Source organism: Sarcophilus harrisii, chromosome 1 (assembly GCF_902635505.1).
Source record: "Sarcophilus harrisii chromosome 1, mSarHar1.11, whole genome shotgun sequence".
NCBI lineage: Eukaryota > Metazoa > Chordata > Mammalia > Dasyuromorphia > Dasyuridae > Sarcophilus > Sarcophilus harrisii.
The window spans coordinates 711,356,455-711,372,529 of record NC_045426.1 but is presented as its reverse complement, the minus strand read 5'-3'; positions in this window follow the sequence as shown (position 1 = coordinate 711,372,529).

Below are 16,075 nucleotides of genomic sequence, written 5' to 3'. Positions count from 1 at the left end.
CCTGCCTCCTCCCAGCAGCTGTTGCCAGAACCTGCACCAAGGTGAGGTCAAAGAGAGAATGGCACATATTCAAAAGATGTTGGGAGGTTGAAATTGACAGACCTTAGTTACAGATTGGATGGGGTGGGGATGAGAGATAGTGAAGAGTCCAGCATGATTCTGAACCTGAAGGACTGGGGAAATGGTTGTGTGCTTTCTTGACCAAAGGGAAAGTAAGCATTGAAGGATCGATTAGGGAAAAAGATAATGAGTTTACTTTGGGACATATTGAGTTTAAGATATGTACTGGACATGCCTATGGAAGGCAGTTGGAATATGAAATTGGAGATCCCCAGAGATGTGAGGACAGGATGGATAGATCTGAGGATCATCAGCATAGAAATAGTAATTAAATCAATGGAACTGATGGGATTATCATCAATTGAACTAATGTAGAGTGAGAAGAGGGCTTAAGACAGAAGTTAAGAGACACCCAAGGTTAGAGACTGTGATCTGGAGAAGTCGATCCAGCAAAGGAGACTGAGAAGAAATTTGTTGTATGGGATCAAAAAAAAATACTAAAGAACATTCTTATGAATAATAAATGTGGGAAAGCTTTCTGCTTAAGCATAGGCGTTATTCAACATCAGAGAATTTATACTGGAGGCAAATTTGATGAAGGTATGAAGGCCTTCAGTTGGAATGCAGATCTTTTATTGCGTAGAAATCTTACCAATGTAATGAATGTAGGAAGGTTTTCTCCCAGAGCATAGATCTTACTAAACATTGGAAAATTCATACTGGAGACAGACTTTATGAGTGTATTGAATATGGGAAATAAGTTATTCTACATGAGAAGATTTTTACTGGACAAAAAAAAGCTATTATTAATGAGCTGTCTTACTCAAATCAAAACATTCATACTGGAGAGACACTTTGTTTACCTAATGAATGGGGAGAACTTCTGAAAGAGGATATGAATTATTCAATATCAGAGTTCATACTAGAGAAAAACCTTATTAAACTAATATATAGGAAATTCCACATATTAAATAGCAGAAAATTAATACTGGAGAGAAATCTTATGAATATACTAAATGTGTGGAATCCAGTTGTTACATCATCACTTAATTCCATTACAACATACATATTGGAGAGAAATTATAAATGAAATCCATGTGAGGGAGACCTCATTGAAACATGCTTCATAATTTGTATCCCAGAATTCATTTTGCAGATAAATGTATGAATAGTTATTGGGGGAATGCCTCTTACTACATGATAGGACTTTGCTCAGATTAGACAATATTGGAAAGAACCCTTATAAATGTAAATGCTATGAAAATCATGGACATTCAAAATGATTTTAGCCACAACACCATACCTAAAATTTTTAGATTTCAGACTGAAACATTAAAGATAAATCTTAAATTTTCTAAAGAGCTTTTCCTCTCTTCAAATCTCCAAATACTTCCTGGACATATTCTGTACTTAAAGCAAATGACTTGTGCTATTCTCTTAAGAAAATTTTGACACTCTCACCAGTGCTCTATTCCATTCCTCAAAATCAATGGTGTCAAATAGAAACATATCCTTATGAGCTACTTATTGACTTACAAAACCACAAATTAATATTTTCTATCTTTCATTGTATCTTTATTTTGTTAAACATTTCCCAATTATATTTTAAAAATAAGTTTTTATTGATATTTTCTGTTTATTATATCACAATAATATTCCATGTATTGTTTTCTCTTCCCTCATTCAGAATTATCCCATAGACAAATACTACAGTAATTTTTAGAAAGGGAGAAAAAGTCAGCAAAAGTGAGAGTTACAATGAAAAGGTAGGTTATAGATGTCTTCTCTTAGCTTTTCAGCTGAGTCCCACTTGAGCTTCATAATTTTTTCACATTTGATTTTTTTTTTTTTTTTTTTGGTATGTTGTCATTCTTTTCTTTTACTATGTGTTGTTTTCTTGGCTCTACTAACTTTATATCAGTTCTATTACAGTTGCTGTTTATAAGACGGGATCCTCTATTCATAAAAAACCTGACTAAAATTTTCCAGATTATATGACAAGAGGAAGTTATTCTCAGTAATTCAAAGATGACCCCTTTGTTCATATCTTAAAAGAAAATAGGTTGTCCTATGACAATCACAGGGATTTTTCTCTTAATCATTGCCTGCAAGATTCTTTTCAGATCCTCTTTAATATATTGATCCTTCACCTGAAAGGTGGAAGTCCATAGGAGAGCCAGTGTGGCTTCAATAACTGCTAAGGAAGAGTTACTATGATATTTGTTACCCGAGAAATCCCAGGAGCAGAACAGAGGTCCGTACACAACTTTCATTGTTCTAACCAAAGCCTTTGACGCTGTCAGTCATGAGGGCCTGTAGAAAATTTTGGCAAAATTTGGTTGCCTGGAGAAGTTCATCAATATTGTACATAGTATTATAATAGCATGGTTGCCCAGTTCTAGATAATGGACGATGTGCTCTTACTTTCCCAGTCACCAATGGAGTGAAGCAGGAATATGTGCTCGCTCCCAAGCTTGTTAGCATGATATTTTCAGCAATGTTGTTAAATGCCTTCAGTGATGGTGAACGTGACATCAAGGTCAACTATTGCAATGTCTGCGAATTATTTAATTTGAAAAGGTTACAAGCCGAGACTAAAGTGGAGAAAGAGTTGGTTCATCATTTTTTGTTTCAAGATGAATGCAGACTCTGAGGATGAGATTCAAGAAAGTATGGATCTGCTGCTTGTGCTAATTGCCTAACAATGAACACAAAGAAAACATAGATGGTCCACTGGCCAACACCACACCATTCATATATGGAACAGCAAATGGAGAAATTTTGAAAGCTGTAAATAAGTTCACTTACCATAGCAGTATGCTTTCCAGGGATGTACATATGATGATAAGGTTAATGCATACATTGCCAGAGATAATTCAGAGTTTGGGGGGCTCTGAAGGGATATGTAAAAGAAAAGAAGTATTAGACTGACTACCAAACTGAAGCTGTTGTGCCAATTTCATTGCTGTGTGCCTTTGATACCTGGACAGTATACCAGTGCCATGCCAGGAAACTGAATTGTTTCCATTTCAATTGGCTTAGGAAGGTTCTGAAGATCACCTGGAAAGATAAAGTACCGGACACTGAAGTCCCTTCTTGAACTAAGTTTCCAAATATTTAAATTTTCCCTCAGAATACACAACTAATAGGCTGGCCATGTTGTTTGAATATCAAATGTATATTTGCCTAGAAGATTGTACTATGAAGAATTTATACAAATCAAGCACTCACATGGAGGTCAGAAGAAGTGATACAAGGCACTCTCAAGGTCTTTCTGAAGAACTTTGGAATTGATTGTGTAACATGAGAAACTTTGTCAAGGAATCATACAGCATAGTGTGCTGTCATCAGAGAAAGTGCTATTGCAAAGCAGAATTATAATAACTAGAGAGAAACAAAATGCCCAGATTTAAAGATATCTCCACTCTGAATGTTCATGTGATCTTTGTGACTGACCTATGGTAGAGCCACATAGGTCTGATCAGCCATGGTCACAATACTTTATTCCAACATAATGATGTCATTTTGGTCCTTATCAGTTCATATAGCTCATCCTATGCTTTTCCACATTTGTCATACACATAATTTCTGACAACCCAATAATATTCCATTATAGTCATACGTCACAGTCTGGTTAGTCTTTCCCCAATCAAGGGATATCTTTTTTATTTGTTTGTTTCCAGTTCTTGGCTATTGCACACACAAAATAGTGCTGCTATAAATATTTTGACATATATGGGAGGACTTTTTTCTTATTGATAAATTCCATGGGATTTAGATCCAGTAACAGAGTCTCTGGTTCAAAGGACACGGACATTTTAATCATTTTATTTGCAAAATTCCAAATTGCTTTTCAGAATGGTTATACCATTTCACAGCTGCACTAACAATATGTTGGTGTACCTGCCTTCTCACAACCTTTCCAACATAGTTGCTATTCTTTGTCATTTTTGCAAATTTACAGGGTGTGAGATAAAAATTTCAGAGTTGTTTTGTTGTTCATTTCTCTTCTTTCTTTGAAACATTCTTTCATGTGGTTATGAATACTTTTCAGTTCTGCTTTCAAAAACTTTTTGGTCATATCCTTTGGACATTTATCTGTTACTAATTACATTTTAATTTTGTTTAGTCCCAAATGTAAGCCATGTGCTTGACACCTCTGCTTTAAATTATTCAGTCTTCATCTGCTCTTTTTTCTAGTACAAAACATTGTAGGTCTCTAACTAGAAGGGATCTCATGAGTTTGTTTAGTTCAAGCTTCTCTCATTTTAAAGTTTTTGAAACTAAGATCCAGTGAAGTTTGATGTGCCAAAGTCATGCAATTAATGGCAGAATCAAGATTTAATCCTAGATTCTCTAGCTTCACATTCTTTGGTCTTTCCTTGATGCTCTTATTCTTTGCTATGACTAAATTCTCTGCTGTGCTATTGATTTCTTCTCCTTTGTCCTTCTGTAGACTTTATTCCACAATAGTGCCCTGTTTTATGCATCTTTTTTCCCCCATTGACTTCTTACTAACTGCTTAGTGACATATTCCAGGCTCCTGTTAATCACTATTCCTGGCTCTTTCCTGGGTAATTTCATAGTTAACATCTGATAAATCCCAGCTGTTTTGCCACCGCTGCTTTTGCCAATATAAACATATTGCCTCTACCCTTATTTTTCCCCCTTTTATAAAGGAAGTTTGGTTTCTACCTCCCCTTTCTCTTATTCCGTTGTTAAATAGTGGCTCCAAAGTTTGTTCTTGATATCTCTAAGAATACCACACTAGGTCTACCAGTTGTAGTATTTTTACATGATAGTCAACCATTTTGTATAACGTGTTCAATACCAAGCTAAAAATTCTCATGTAGTATTTGAAATGTTGATAGAAACTATTAAATATCCTTTCTCAAGCAAAACTATTTTGTGAGGTTCAGTTTTGCTGGGATTTAAAGATCCTAATAGTCTTGACACTCAAGCAGGCTTAACACTTGTGGGTGTTGAGCTGTTTCCCTTTTTCAATCTCCTTTGTTAATATCTTACAGTATTTTTTAAAATACCCATAATCCCATTTCTAACTATGATCCCATCTCTTCTGCCATTCACTTTCAAAACTCTTTAAAAAAACAACAGCAACAACAACAACTGTATTCAGTGTCTCAAATATTTTACCATATGTCATTTTCTCTTTGCTTTATAATGTGTTCTCTTTCAACCACCCTATTGAAATGGCTTTCTTGAGGCAGCTAGATGGCTAGAACACTGGCCCTGAAGTCTGGAGGGCCTGAATTCGAATATGACCTCAGACAGAACATGTCCTAGCTATGTGGTCCCAGGCAAGTCACTTATCCCTAATTGCCTCAGCAAAAAAAGGAAGGAAGGAAGGAAGAGAAAGAAAGAGAAAAAGAAAGGAAGGAAGAAAGAAAAAAAGAAAAACTGCTTCCTTAAAAATCATCAGTGACCCCATTGCCAAACATAATAGCACATTTATAGTTCTTACCCATTTTTAACTCTCTGAAATATTTGACACTGTTGTATATCACCTTGACTTTAACAATGCCACAAATTCTTGCCTCTACTTTTTTAACTGCTCTTCTGTCTCCTTGTACTTTTCACACCACTTTAAACAAGATGTTCCCCCCAGGTTTCTTATTTGGCTCTCTTCCATTCTAAGTTTTACCTGTGAGAATTTCCACCAGTTTTGCCAAATACATTATTTAAGAATAGATTGGGAAAATAGTGGCAGAGGCCAGGAAGGAGCATTTGGAGTTAGATGTCTTCATCTATAATGTTTTGTTTGTTTTAAAATGTATTTTTACTTATCTAGTGCCATACCAAACTCCCAAAAAATTATTTTACAGATCTAGAAAAAATAATAACAAAGTTCATCTGGAGGAATAAAAAGTCAAGCGTTTCAAGGGAATTAATGAAAAAAAAAATGTCATTGAAAGGCCTAGCTGTGCCAGACCTAAAACTATATCATAAAACAGCAGTCATCAAAACCATTTGGTACTGGCTAAGAAACAAAGTAATCAATAAGTGGAATAGGTTAGGTTCACAGGACAAAATAGTCAATGACTATAGCAATCTCGTGTTTGAGAAACCCAAAGACCCCAGCTTTTGGGATAAGAACTCAGTATTTGACCAAAACTGCTGGGAAAATTGGAAACTAGTATGACAAACTAGGTATTGTTTCACACATAATACCATATACCAAGATACCCATATACGAAATGGGTTCATGATTTGGACAAAAGAGTGATGTTATAAGCAAACTGGAAGAACATAGAATAGTTTACCTCTCAGGAATTTGTGACCTAAGGAAAACTGGAACTCATTACTGAACACCAAATAGATAATTTTGATTATATTAAGTTAAAAGGGTTTTGTATAAACAAAACTAATGCAGACAAGATTAAAAGGGAAGCAATAAATTGAGAAAACATTTTTACATTTAATGGTTAAGCAATTTGGAACTGTGCTCAAAAAGTTATCAAATAACATACCCTTTGATCCAGCAGTGTTTCTACTGGGCTTATATTCCAAAGAGATCTCAAAGGAGGGAAAAGGACCCACATGTGCAAAAATGTTTGTGGCAGCTCTTTTTCATAGTGGCAAGAAACTGGAAACTGAGTGGATGCCCATCAGTTGGAGAATGGCTAAATAAATTATGGCATGTGAAAGAGAATATTATTGTTCTATAAGAAATGATCAGCAGGTTGATTTCAGAGAGGCATGGAGAGACTTACATGAACTGATGCTGAGTGAAGTGAGCAGAGCCAGGAGATCATTGTACACGGCAACAGCAATATTATACAATGATCAATTCTGATGGACATCGCTATTTCCAACAATGAGATGATTGATGCCAGTTCCAATGATCTTGTGATGAAGAGAGCCATCTACACCCAGAGAGAGGACTGTGGGAACTGTATGAATCACAATATAACATTCTTATTCTTTTTGTTATTGTTTGCTTGCATTTTGTTTTCTTACTCATTTTCTTTCCTTTTTGATCTGATTTTCTTATGCAGTAATATAATTGTGTAAATATGTCTACATATTGGATTGCTTGCTATCTAGGTGAGGGAATGAGGGGAAGGAGGAGAAATTTGGAACACAAGGCTATCCAAGGGTCAGTGTTGAAAAATTATCTGTGCATATGTTTTAAAAATAAAAAGCTTTCAAAAATTATTTTTATTTTTAAAATGTTAATTTTTTAAAATATTTTTACATCACCATAATTTTTCCCAATATACCCCTTCCCAGAAAATAATCCCACATAATAAATGCTATTTTTAAAGACTAAAAACAAAAAAAAAGGAGAGGAAGAAATCAGCATAATTATCACATCAAAAAATCTGAAAATATATACAATGTATAACACCTGTGGATCTCAGCTCTCTGTATTCTCATATTTCCTTTTCAGCTAGTCTTGTTCCTGAGAATTTCACAACATTCTTTTTTAACATTGTTATAGTTATTGTGTCAGTTGTTTTCTTGGCTCTGCTTTCCTGCATCAATTTGCACAGATTTCTGTTTTTCAATATTCTTCCCACTCATTTCTTACCTCATTCATAGTTTGAACAAAAACTTTGCCAAATTCAATTATATGTTGCATTTGAGTGATGCTTTTTTTCCATCCTAAATCATGCCCTCCCTTTTAACAAAAAAGCAATTAAGAAAACTGCTTCTGATGACAAAGCCAACATTCTGTCCCCATACCAAAAAAGGGAGTGCTTTTTCATTAGTTTTCCAAAAGGAAAACACATCATCATCTTCATTGATGTTGTTTGTCCTTCATTCTCAAAGATCGTAACATTAGGAAAGTGGTGATACCATGACTTGAAAGTGAATTGGATTTAAGCAAGGAAGGGTTGGTCAAGGTCACCTTCATTTTTCCCTCCACAGTTATCTGGGTCCAGTGGCCAGATATAGAGCAGGATGACTGGATGTAAATTTAGCCACATTATTATCAGAAGTATTTTATATCTGAGAAAATGGAAGGTGACAGAATGGGAGTACTGGAGGTGAATTTTCAGGCCAGACTCATTAGATATCACCACGCAGAAAAACATGTGTCATGTCGGAGACCAAAAGACTTACTAGTGTTTCAAAGGTGACCAGTATCATCACAGGTGATACCTTCAATTGGATTTAAGTGAGGCAGGGTTATATGAACTCATCAGCCTCACTCTCTCTTCCTGAGTCATCAAAACTCCAGATGGCAGGACAAAAGTTGGATGACTGGAGATGGCCCAGAATGCAGCAGACGATCACGTTTTTAATGTCTGACTAAGCTCTAAGTGCTCTATAGCCCATCTGCTGAGGTGGCTGCTGGGCATGATACATACAGCTTCTTGGAGCCACAAGTCAAAGTTGGGTGATAGGTGAACAGAACTCAGCAAGTATATATATAAGATCTGTCAATAAAAAGTTATTATAATAAATAAATTTTAAAAAAATAAAATACATTTTATATATATGAGATGGGGGAGGGTAGATCTATCTATCTAGTTATCTATCTATCTGTCTGTCTATCCACATACATGTATACAATGTCTTAGACTAGTGTTTGAGTGACATAGGGATATGGGTAATTCCTGAATCACCATCATGGTGATTGAAAGAAGGAGGGGCACTTTACTGAATATGAAGTCCTCTATTTCCAGAAGGGAATTTTTGTGTATGTTTTGCATTGTTTATTCTACATAGCTGCTAGCTAGAGCTAAGTGGACTGGGTATATACTTAGATAGTTCAAGATTTCCTCTACGTTGCTTCCTAAACCCAATACCCATGTTGAGGAAAAACAAATAACACTTTTGCATAGATAAAACTTTGTAACCATCATACTAGGTCAACATTAACAATTGCTGAAAAGACACTCAATTTCATCATTTCTACGAATGGCCCCATTATAAATGGTGGTCCCCTTTTCTAAAACCTTACTGCTATTTTTGCCTGTTGTTGTCTCTCACTTATCACCTCTGAAGAGCAGTACTATCTCATTTTATCTTAGTCTCTATTATCACACTCTTGCTTAGTTGCACTATTAGTAACTTCATTATTGACACCATGTTAGGGAACACCTAAAATGCCAGTCATAGGAATCGGAAAATTCCTCTATCTGATAGGAAACTAGTTTTTAGAGATTTATGGACAACAAAGTTATAATTTAATAAATGCATCTGACCCTTGTTCTCCTAATTCCAGATAATATCATATCCATTGCCTAAAGGATGTCTGATATCACTATTTCTGTCTCAGTGGCTCCCTGAGACCCTCATTATTGTAAAATCAGTTGATTACACCAGTAATCACTTTACAATTCTTTTTTCCCCTATTCCCATCTCCAAACCTCATGTCACTGTTAATCTAATCTTCAATCCAATTCAACAAATATGTATCAACCAACTATTTCATGCCAGGTATTCATGTCTTGAAGGAGACAAAGATGAAAAGTAAGGGGGGAAGGGAACATGTGCTTGGATGAATTAACACAGATCATTTGAAAAGCAAGCTAATACTGAAAGCAATAGTTTAGTAACTTTGGGAGCATAGTTCCTAATTCCCAAAATTGCTGGACAAAAATCACAGCGTCACCATTTTGTATTTCTGATCCAAGGTTCTTCCAACATTTTGTCTCCAGAGGAAGACAGAATGGTCCTTTTCCATTTGATATTTTCCCTGTTTTGGAGTGTCAGTAAAACCGGGTTTTTGTTTGTTTGTTTATTTGTTTGTTTGTTTTTTGGTTCATCTCAAGCCCTCAAGTTGGTAATCTCAGCAATTTCAAAAAAATTATTTTCCCTGGCCCAATTACCCTGACGTAATTGTTGCCTATTACCTCAGTCAACTTATTTTTAATCTCCCAAGGACACATAGGCACACAATAAATGTCAGACTAGTCTTGTTTGGGGACTTATGACCAATACAGAAATAGAAAAGGTTGTGGGGCAGGGATTTGATCATTACTGTTCTCAGCAAAGAGGGCCAGGATCAGCTATAGTTTCTTCCCACTGGCTGTCTCCCAGTTGTGGTAGCAGTGGCAGGAGCTGCAGGAACAGAGTGTTGCTAGGAGGCCTTGTTCATTATGATAACTCTTATTTTACTGACTATTATCCTATTCTCATGTCCCTAATAGTCTCCCTTATCCACAGGACTGAGATAGAGTCATCTCAGGTACTCATGGATCCTAAGTGTTCAAACAGCAGGGGTGAGTACTGGGAGCTTCTCTGGGGCCCCTAAAATCCAATATGCAACAAAATGCAAAGGAGGCAGATCAATTTATTAGGGATACTTGGGGTTCCTAATTTTGCTCAAGGACCCTGATCTAAGGGACTGAGAGTTTTATAGATCTTGGAGAGTCCTTTGAGAGTTTCCCTAGTCCCTTGGAAAGTCTCTTCAGAAGCAGAAAACCTGAAAATTGGCTAATCTTCAGAAGCAGAGGGGCCCCTATGATTGGGGAACAGCAACAATCATCAATCACAACCAAATGGTCAGGTCTTTCACAGATCATCAATTACAGGCCATCCACTGCAGGTCAACTGCAGGCCATCTCAACAGGGGCATTCATCAGGGAGATCAAACACTGGTGTTTGACCAAGAGTATTCTAGGGGACCAAGGAAGGTGTGGTTTTGGAAGGTTACTTAGAAGTGGTGGGAATGATTCAAGGGGTGAGAATCTATTGTTAAAGCTTATAAACCTTATTTCAAATAGAATACACTTAGAAGTAGGGGAAGGAGTTAATAAATCTTTAAAATATGCCTAATTAATACAGGATGAATCTAACAAACCTAATAATCCAGTATATTAGTCATCAATACATAGTGGATCATAAAACTCTTAGCCTAACAGCATTAATTAATATAACCTATTCAAACTCTATTCTGTTATTCACTAACACAATCACTGAAATCCATTAAATCACAATGAACTGAGTAAATTGAATGGGCCCTTTATGACTTGCCAAGGCTTGAGGATTCATAGTAGGTGATTCTCTCTAGACAACACAAAATATCAGAGAAGATAGTCGCCTACTGTGGCACAGGTAACAACAATCTATTGGGGGCCATCCTTTTTGTAAATGGTCCATGCAATGATCAAGTGACTTTGTATCCTAGTAACCCACTCCTCATGGCTATTTAGTATTTGGTTGAGCTTCAGTTATCAGATATCTTGGGTATTCATGTGGTCACTAGAAATGACTTCTTATGGAGTGTCTCTCAACTAAGGGTAGCTCTGGAAGTAGATCTTCCTAGAAGTATATTGCAGGGGTTCCTTCAGATATTTTCCTTATGTTCATCTGGCCTTGTTATTTTCTCAACAAATCTTTACCCCAGCTTTTCACTTCTAATTAGTTATACACCATAGCTGTCTGTGCTGCTAGGCATCTAATTCCATACATAAGTGTGTATATACCAGCACTATTTATAAGTAGGTGGTTTCTTGGCCTAAATTTAACACAACTAAATTTGCCTCAGAGATGCTTAACTTTCCCCAATTGCAACAAAAGAATAAGAAGCCTAAGTAACATTGGATGTCACAAGATAGACCATAAGTTACTCTCCTCTAAGATAACTAATTGTACTAAAAGTCTTTAACAAAAATGATTTCTGAATTATCTTCACTAAGAGAGTTTTTTATCTTGCTCCTACAAACTGCTGAAACATTGTCTAATTATTCCCATAACACTCTGAGACATTTCAAGGATCTTATTGTATATGACAGGCAAAAAACAAGCTTAAATATTCATTTAGTATTTAGGATGAAGAAGTGATTATTATTTCAGGATGAATAGTTTAAATCTTATATATCTATATCTTCTTATAGTAGCTTGGATATATTCTAGCATTAGCCTATGAGATAAAGATTATAAAGATTTAGTTTACTCATTACCTGCCATATTTAAAGAAATTTGTCCTAGAAAGGAGACACATAACTATAGTAAAAAAAAAAAAAAAAAATGCTTCCCCAACTTAATGTAAATTCCAAATAAGAGTGATATAAGCAGCCAATTGTAGTGACAGAATGTCACAAGTAGGCTTAGAATTCTAGCCAGATGGGAAATTTTCTTGTATGGGATATTGAGTCAAGAGGGAAGAGTGACCACAAAGAATTTCACAGTGGGAAGTATGTCATTTCTGTCTTGGTCTGCCACATGGGCAGAACAAAGTCAAAGGGAGAATTTTAGGCCATTTCAAATAGGTTTCCAAGCATAATTTATAAACCATGGTCTTAAGTTCCTTATTTATACATCATCTTAGCCAGAACTTTGAGAATGGTGTGGGATGTGAAACTTGGGGGTAATACAAAGATCAGACTATACTGGAGAGAGAACAGAATTGGTGAAGTGAGAACCTCTATCAGAGTCTATGTAGGCAATTTCTTTGGTGAGAACTTTAGCAACAAAGGCAGCTGTGGCTTTAAAATTAGAGAGTGCTCCAACCTTGGTTAAGGATGGCAAAACCATGCTTATAATGACTTGCCTTGGGCATATTAGTATAATCTATCTGCAAATGCTCAAAAAAAGCTATAAGCTAAAGGCTGGCCAACCAAAGCCTATGGTCTGAAAAGCATCTTGATTAAAAGTTTGGCAAGCTGGACAAGTGGCTATTATGTGAACTCCTCCTAGATGATGCCTTCCCTAACTGAATCTATTATCCTTTGTGTACCACAATGGCCACCCAAAAAGAGCCACCCATACAAAATTGGTCATAGCTACGTCATTTGAAATGAATCATTCCACAGGAGTACAACAATAGTAAAATGACAGCTTCTTTGTAATTGCAAAAACTGGAAATAATCTAACCATAGGGAATAAAGAAACAAACTTCCCCAAATTAATGTCATGAGATACTAGCATGCAATATAGATATAGATATTTATATATATATATGTGTGTGTGTGTGTGTGTGTGTGTATGTGTATACACACAGACACATACAAATACATGTGTGTGTTTCATTAAATATTTCCCAATTATAAGCAAAAGATTTCAACATTCATTTGGAAAAAAATTTAATTCCAAATTCTTTTTCCCCCCTCCCCACTCTTGAAAAAGCAAACAAATGATATACAACATATGTGTCTCATCCAGAAAGCCAGCTCAGAATTCAGTGCTACTCCCTTCTTTCTTGGGAGAGAAGAAGTGTCCATTTTGAAAAGACCTTGGCGGGAGGAGATGGGGAGACAGAGGATTACTATGAGACATTTCCTTGGAAGTATAAAGGAATAAATCTCAGTCCAGATTTGACTCAGTTAGAAAATTAGTTCATTTGACTCAGATCTTGCTAATAGGTAGAAACCTTTCACTCAAGGTGCATTCCTCTGATCAGCATAGAGAAGAGGTGAGATTGCCAGAAATTGCAACACAATGTTCAACTTCTGTGTGGTCCAATTACAAATGTATTGGACCAAATACTGTTGCTTGCCAAAGTCAAATTAGATGAACAAATATGGCAATAACATATGAAAAAAAGTGTTTATTATACATTTCTGATGTACAAAAGCATTGTACTAAGTGTTGGGAACACGAATAGAAAATTAGCCACAGCGCTGAGTGAAACAAGTAGAAGAACCAGGAATACACTGTATACAATAATAGCAAGAATGTGCGATAATCAATTGTGAAAGACTCAGTTCTTAGTGATTCAGTGATCCAAAGCAATCCCAATAGATTTTGTACAGAAAATTCTATCTCCATCCAGAAAAAGGAGCCTGAATGTAAATCAGCATATGCTATGTTCACTTCTTTTTTCTGTTTTTAATCTCATGGTTTTTACCTTTTGTTCTGATTTTTCTCTCCCAATATGATTCATAACGTAATGTGTGTTAAAAATAAATAAAACAAAGAAAACTTTAAAAGAAAAATTTAGCTAGCCCCTGCTCTCAAGAAACATAACACATCTTAAAAATTTCAACAGCAAGTTAAAAGGGGAAAATCCCATGATCCTTAGGGAGTAGCAGCAAAGCAGGTGGCCAGGCCATTTTTAAAATGTTATTTTAATTAGTAAAAAGCATATCAGTTTTCTCATGTCGAAACCTGACAATGACCAAGGCTTTGGTGGCAAGATTTTTTGGCTTGTTTGTTTTCTTGGTCTTCATTAGCTATGACTGCAGCATCTAAAGGAGAAGGGTCAAGCTTTATCACAGGGGCTGCTTCCCAGGATTATCTTGAGGGCACTGGACTAGAAACTTTGTAGTCCCCAAGGCTCTTTGGCTCATGGTCCTGAGCTGTCCCCCTCGGGATATGAGGAATTATGGTGGTCAGGGTGTTGATCACCCTGATGGAAGTTTGACCTGCCTAGTATCTGCTGCCTCCTGTCTCTCCTACCTTGATCGTCCAACATATATTGTTCATTTATTTATCAAACATTTATTAAGCATGTACTTGGGCCTACTGAGTGCCAGGCAAAGAGCTCGACACTAAAGATGTGAAGGGAAAAAGGAACAGCCAGTGACTACAAAGGGCTTTTATTCTACTGGGGGAAACAATATAGACACAAGTAGGAAAGACATTGGAGAAATCAAGAGAGAAATAGGGACAAGGGATGGAGGGGATAAGGGAGTCCATTGAAGGCAGAGGGCACACAAAGGCATACATGGATGATGGAATATCACTGGCTGCAAAAAACCATTTTGTTGGACTGGAGCATAAAATAGGTTAAGGAAAGCAATGTGTAGTAAAATCAACATGCAAATAGAAGCAATTCATAATGACATTGCCCTTCTTTGACTTCTCCTTTCCCTCCTTTTTATTCTTTCTTCCATTCCTTTCTTCCTTCCTTTTTTCCATCTTTCCTTTCTTTCTTCCCTCCTTCCTTCCTTTCCTCTCTTCCCTTTAACCTGGACCTGGGCTTCATTTCCAACCTGGTCAGATCATTCTCATAAGGAGGCTCAGCATCTTAGTGTCAACCTGAGTTTGGATACCCAGTTGGCTGAACCCCCTGCAGCTCAGAATTGCCTCAGCCTCCCAACAGCAGAGAGGACAAGTGTGTGCCAGCCCTGTGACACAAGTGAAGCTGGAACTCATTTTCCTAACTTGGGGAGGAGAGGAGGGGATGTGAGGGGAAGGTTCGGAAGGGGAGGACAGAGATCAACTGTTCACAGAGAATATGTCATCCAAGGAGAAGGAGCACATTTCTTTGATTTCTTGCCTTTTATACTGAATACTTTTCTTGCTAGGCCTCTCCTAGGTCTAGTTTATGTAACCATGAAATGGCCATGAGAAAGGGAAGGCTAAGTTAGGATTGTTTGTTTTTCAGGAAGAACAAGATTTTTCTCTTGTATCCTCAGACAAGTGCCTGGTACACAGTGGGTGCTTAAATTATTTGTTAGTGTGTGGTGTCCTGTGGAGTCTCTCCTGTGCCGACTTAGCCAAGAGCCTGGAAGTCAGTAAGCGTTTAATAAATGCTTGTTGATTCCACAACTGGGAAGCTTTAGCTCCTCCGGACATGTTGATTTTAGTGATTTTTATCTTCCATTTTTTTCGTTTAATCAGCTCCATTTTTAAATGTCCTCCACCCCATCCCTCCAGGGGAAGGCCGAGAATTAAAGGACCAGGAAAGGCTTCCCGGCGCTGAGATTTGACGGAAACCAGGAGCCAGAAAGGAGGGCGACGGTGTGTCGAGCTGGGGGACTTTTCTGCCTCTGTTAGCAGACAAGTGACTGACTTTGACGACTACAGGGCCGTGGCCATGGACCTCGTGGGGGAATCCCAGGAACTGCCCGGGGGAAGCAGAAGACCAGGCATTCCAGGTAGAGAGGTCAGAGGCCCTAGAGGTGGGAACACCAGCGGGAACGCGCGGGGGGAACCAAGTTAGTCTCCAGTGTCTCCATCCCCAAGAGACAGAGGGCTAGGACGGGGCTTTCCAGAGCATGCGTAAAAACCGCCACTGGCTTCCAAACTATATTTCCCAGCAGCCCTTGTTCATAACGGGAGGAAAACCAAACGTTATCCCCGCCTGACTTCCGGTCAGGGTCCTTCTCGCACCGGAAGTTGGACGTTTTTGTCCGCCATCGTGGGCTTCTGG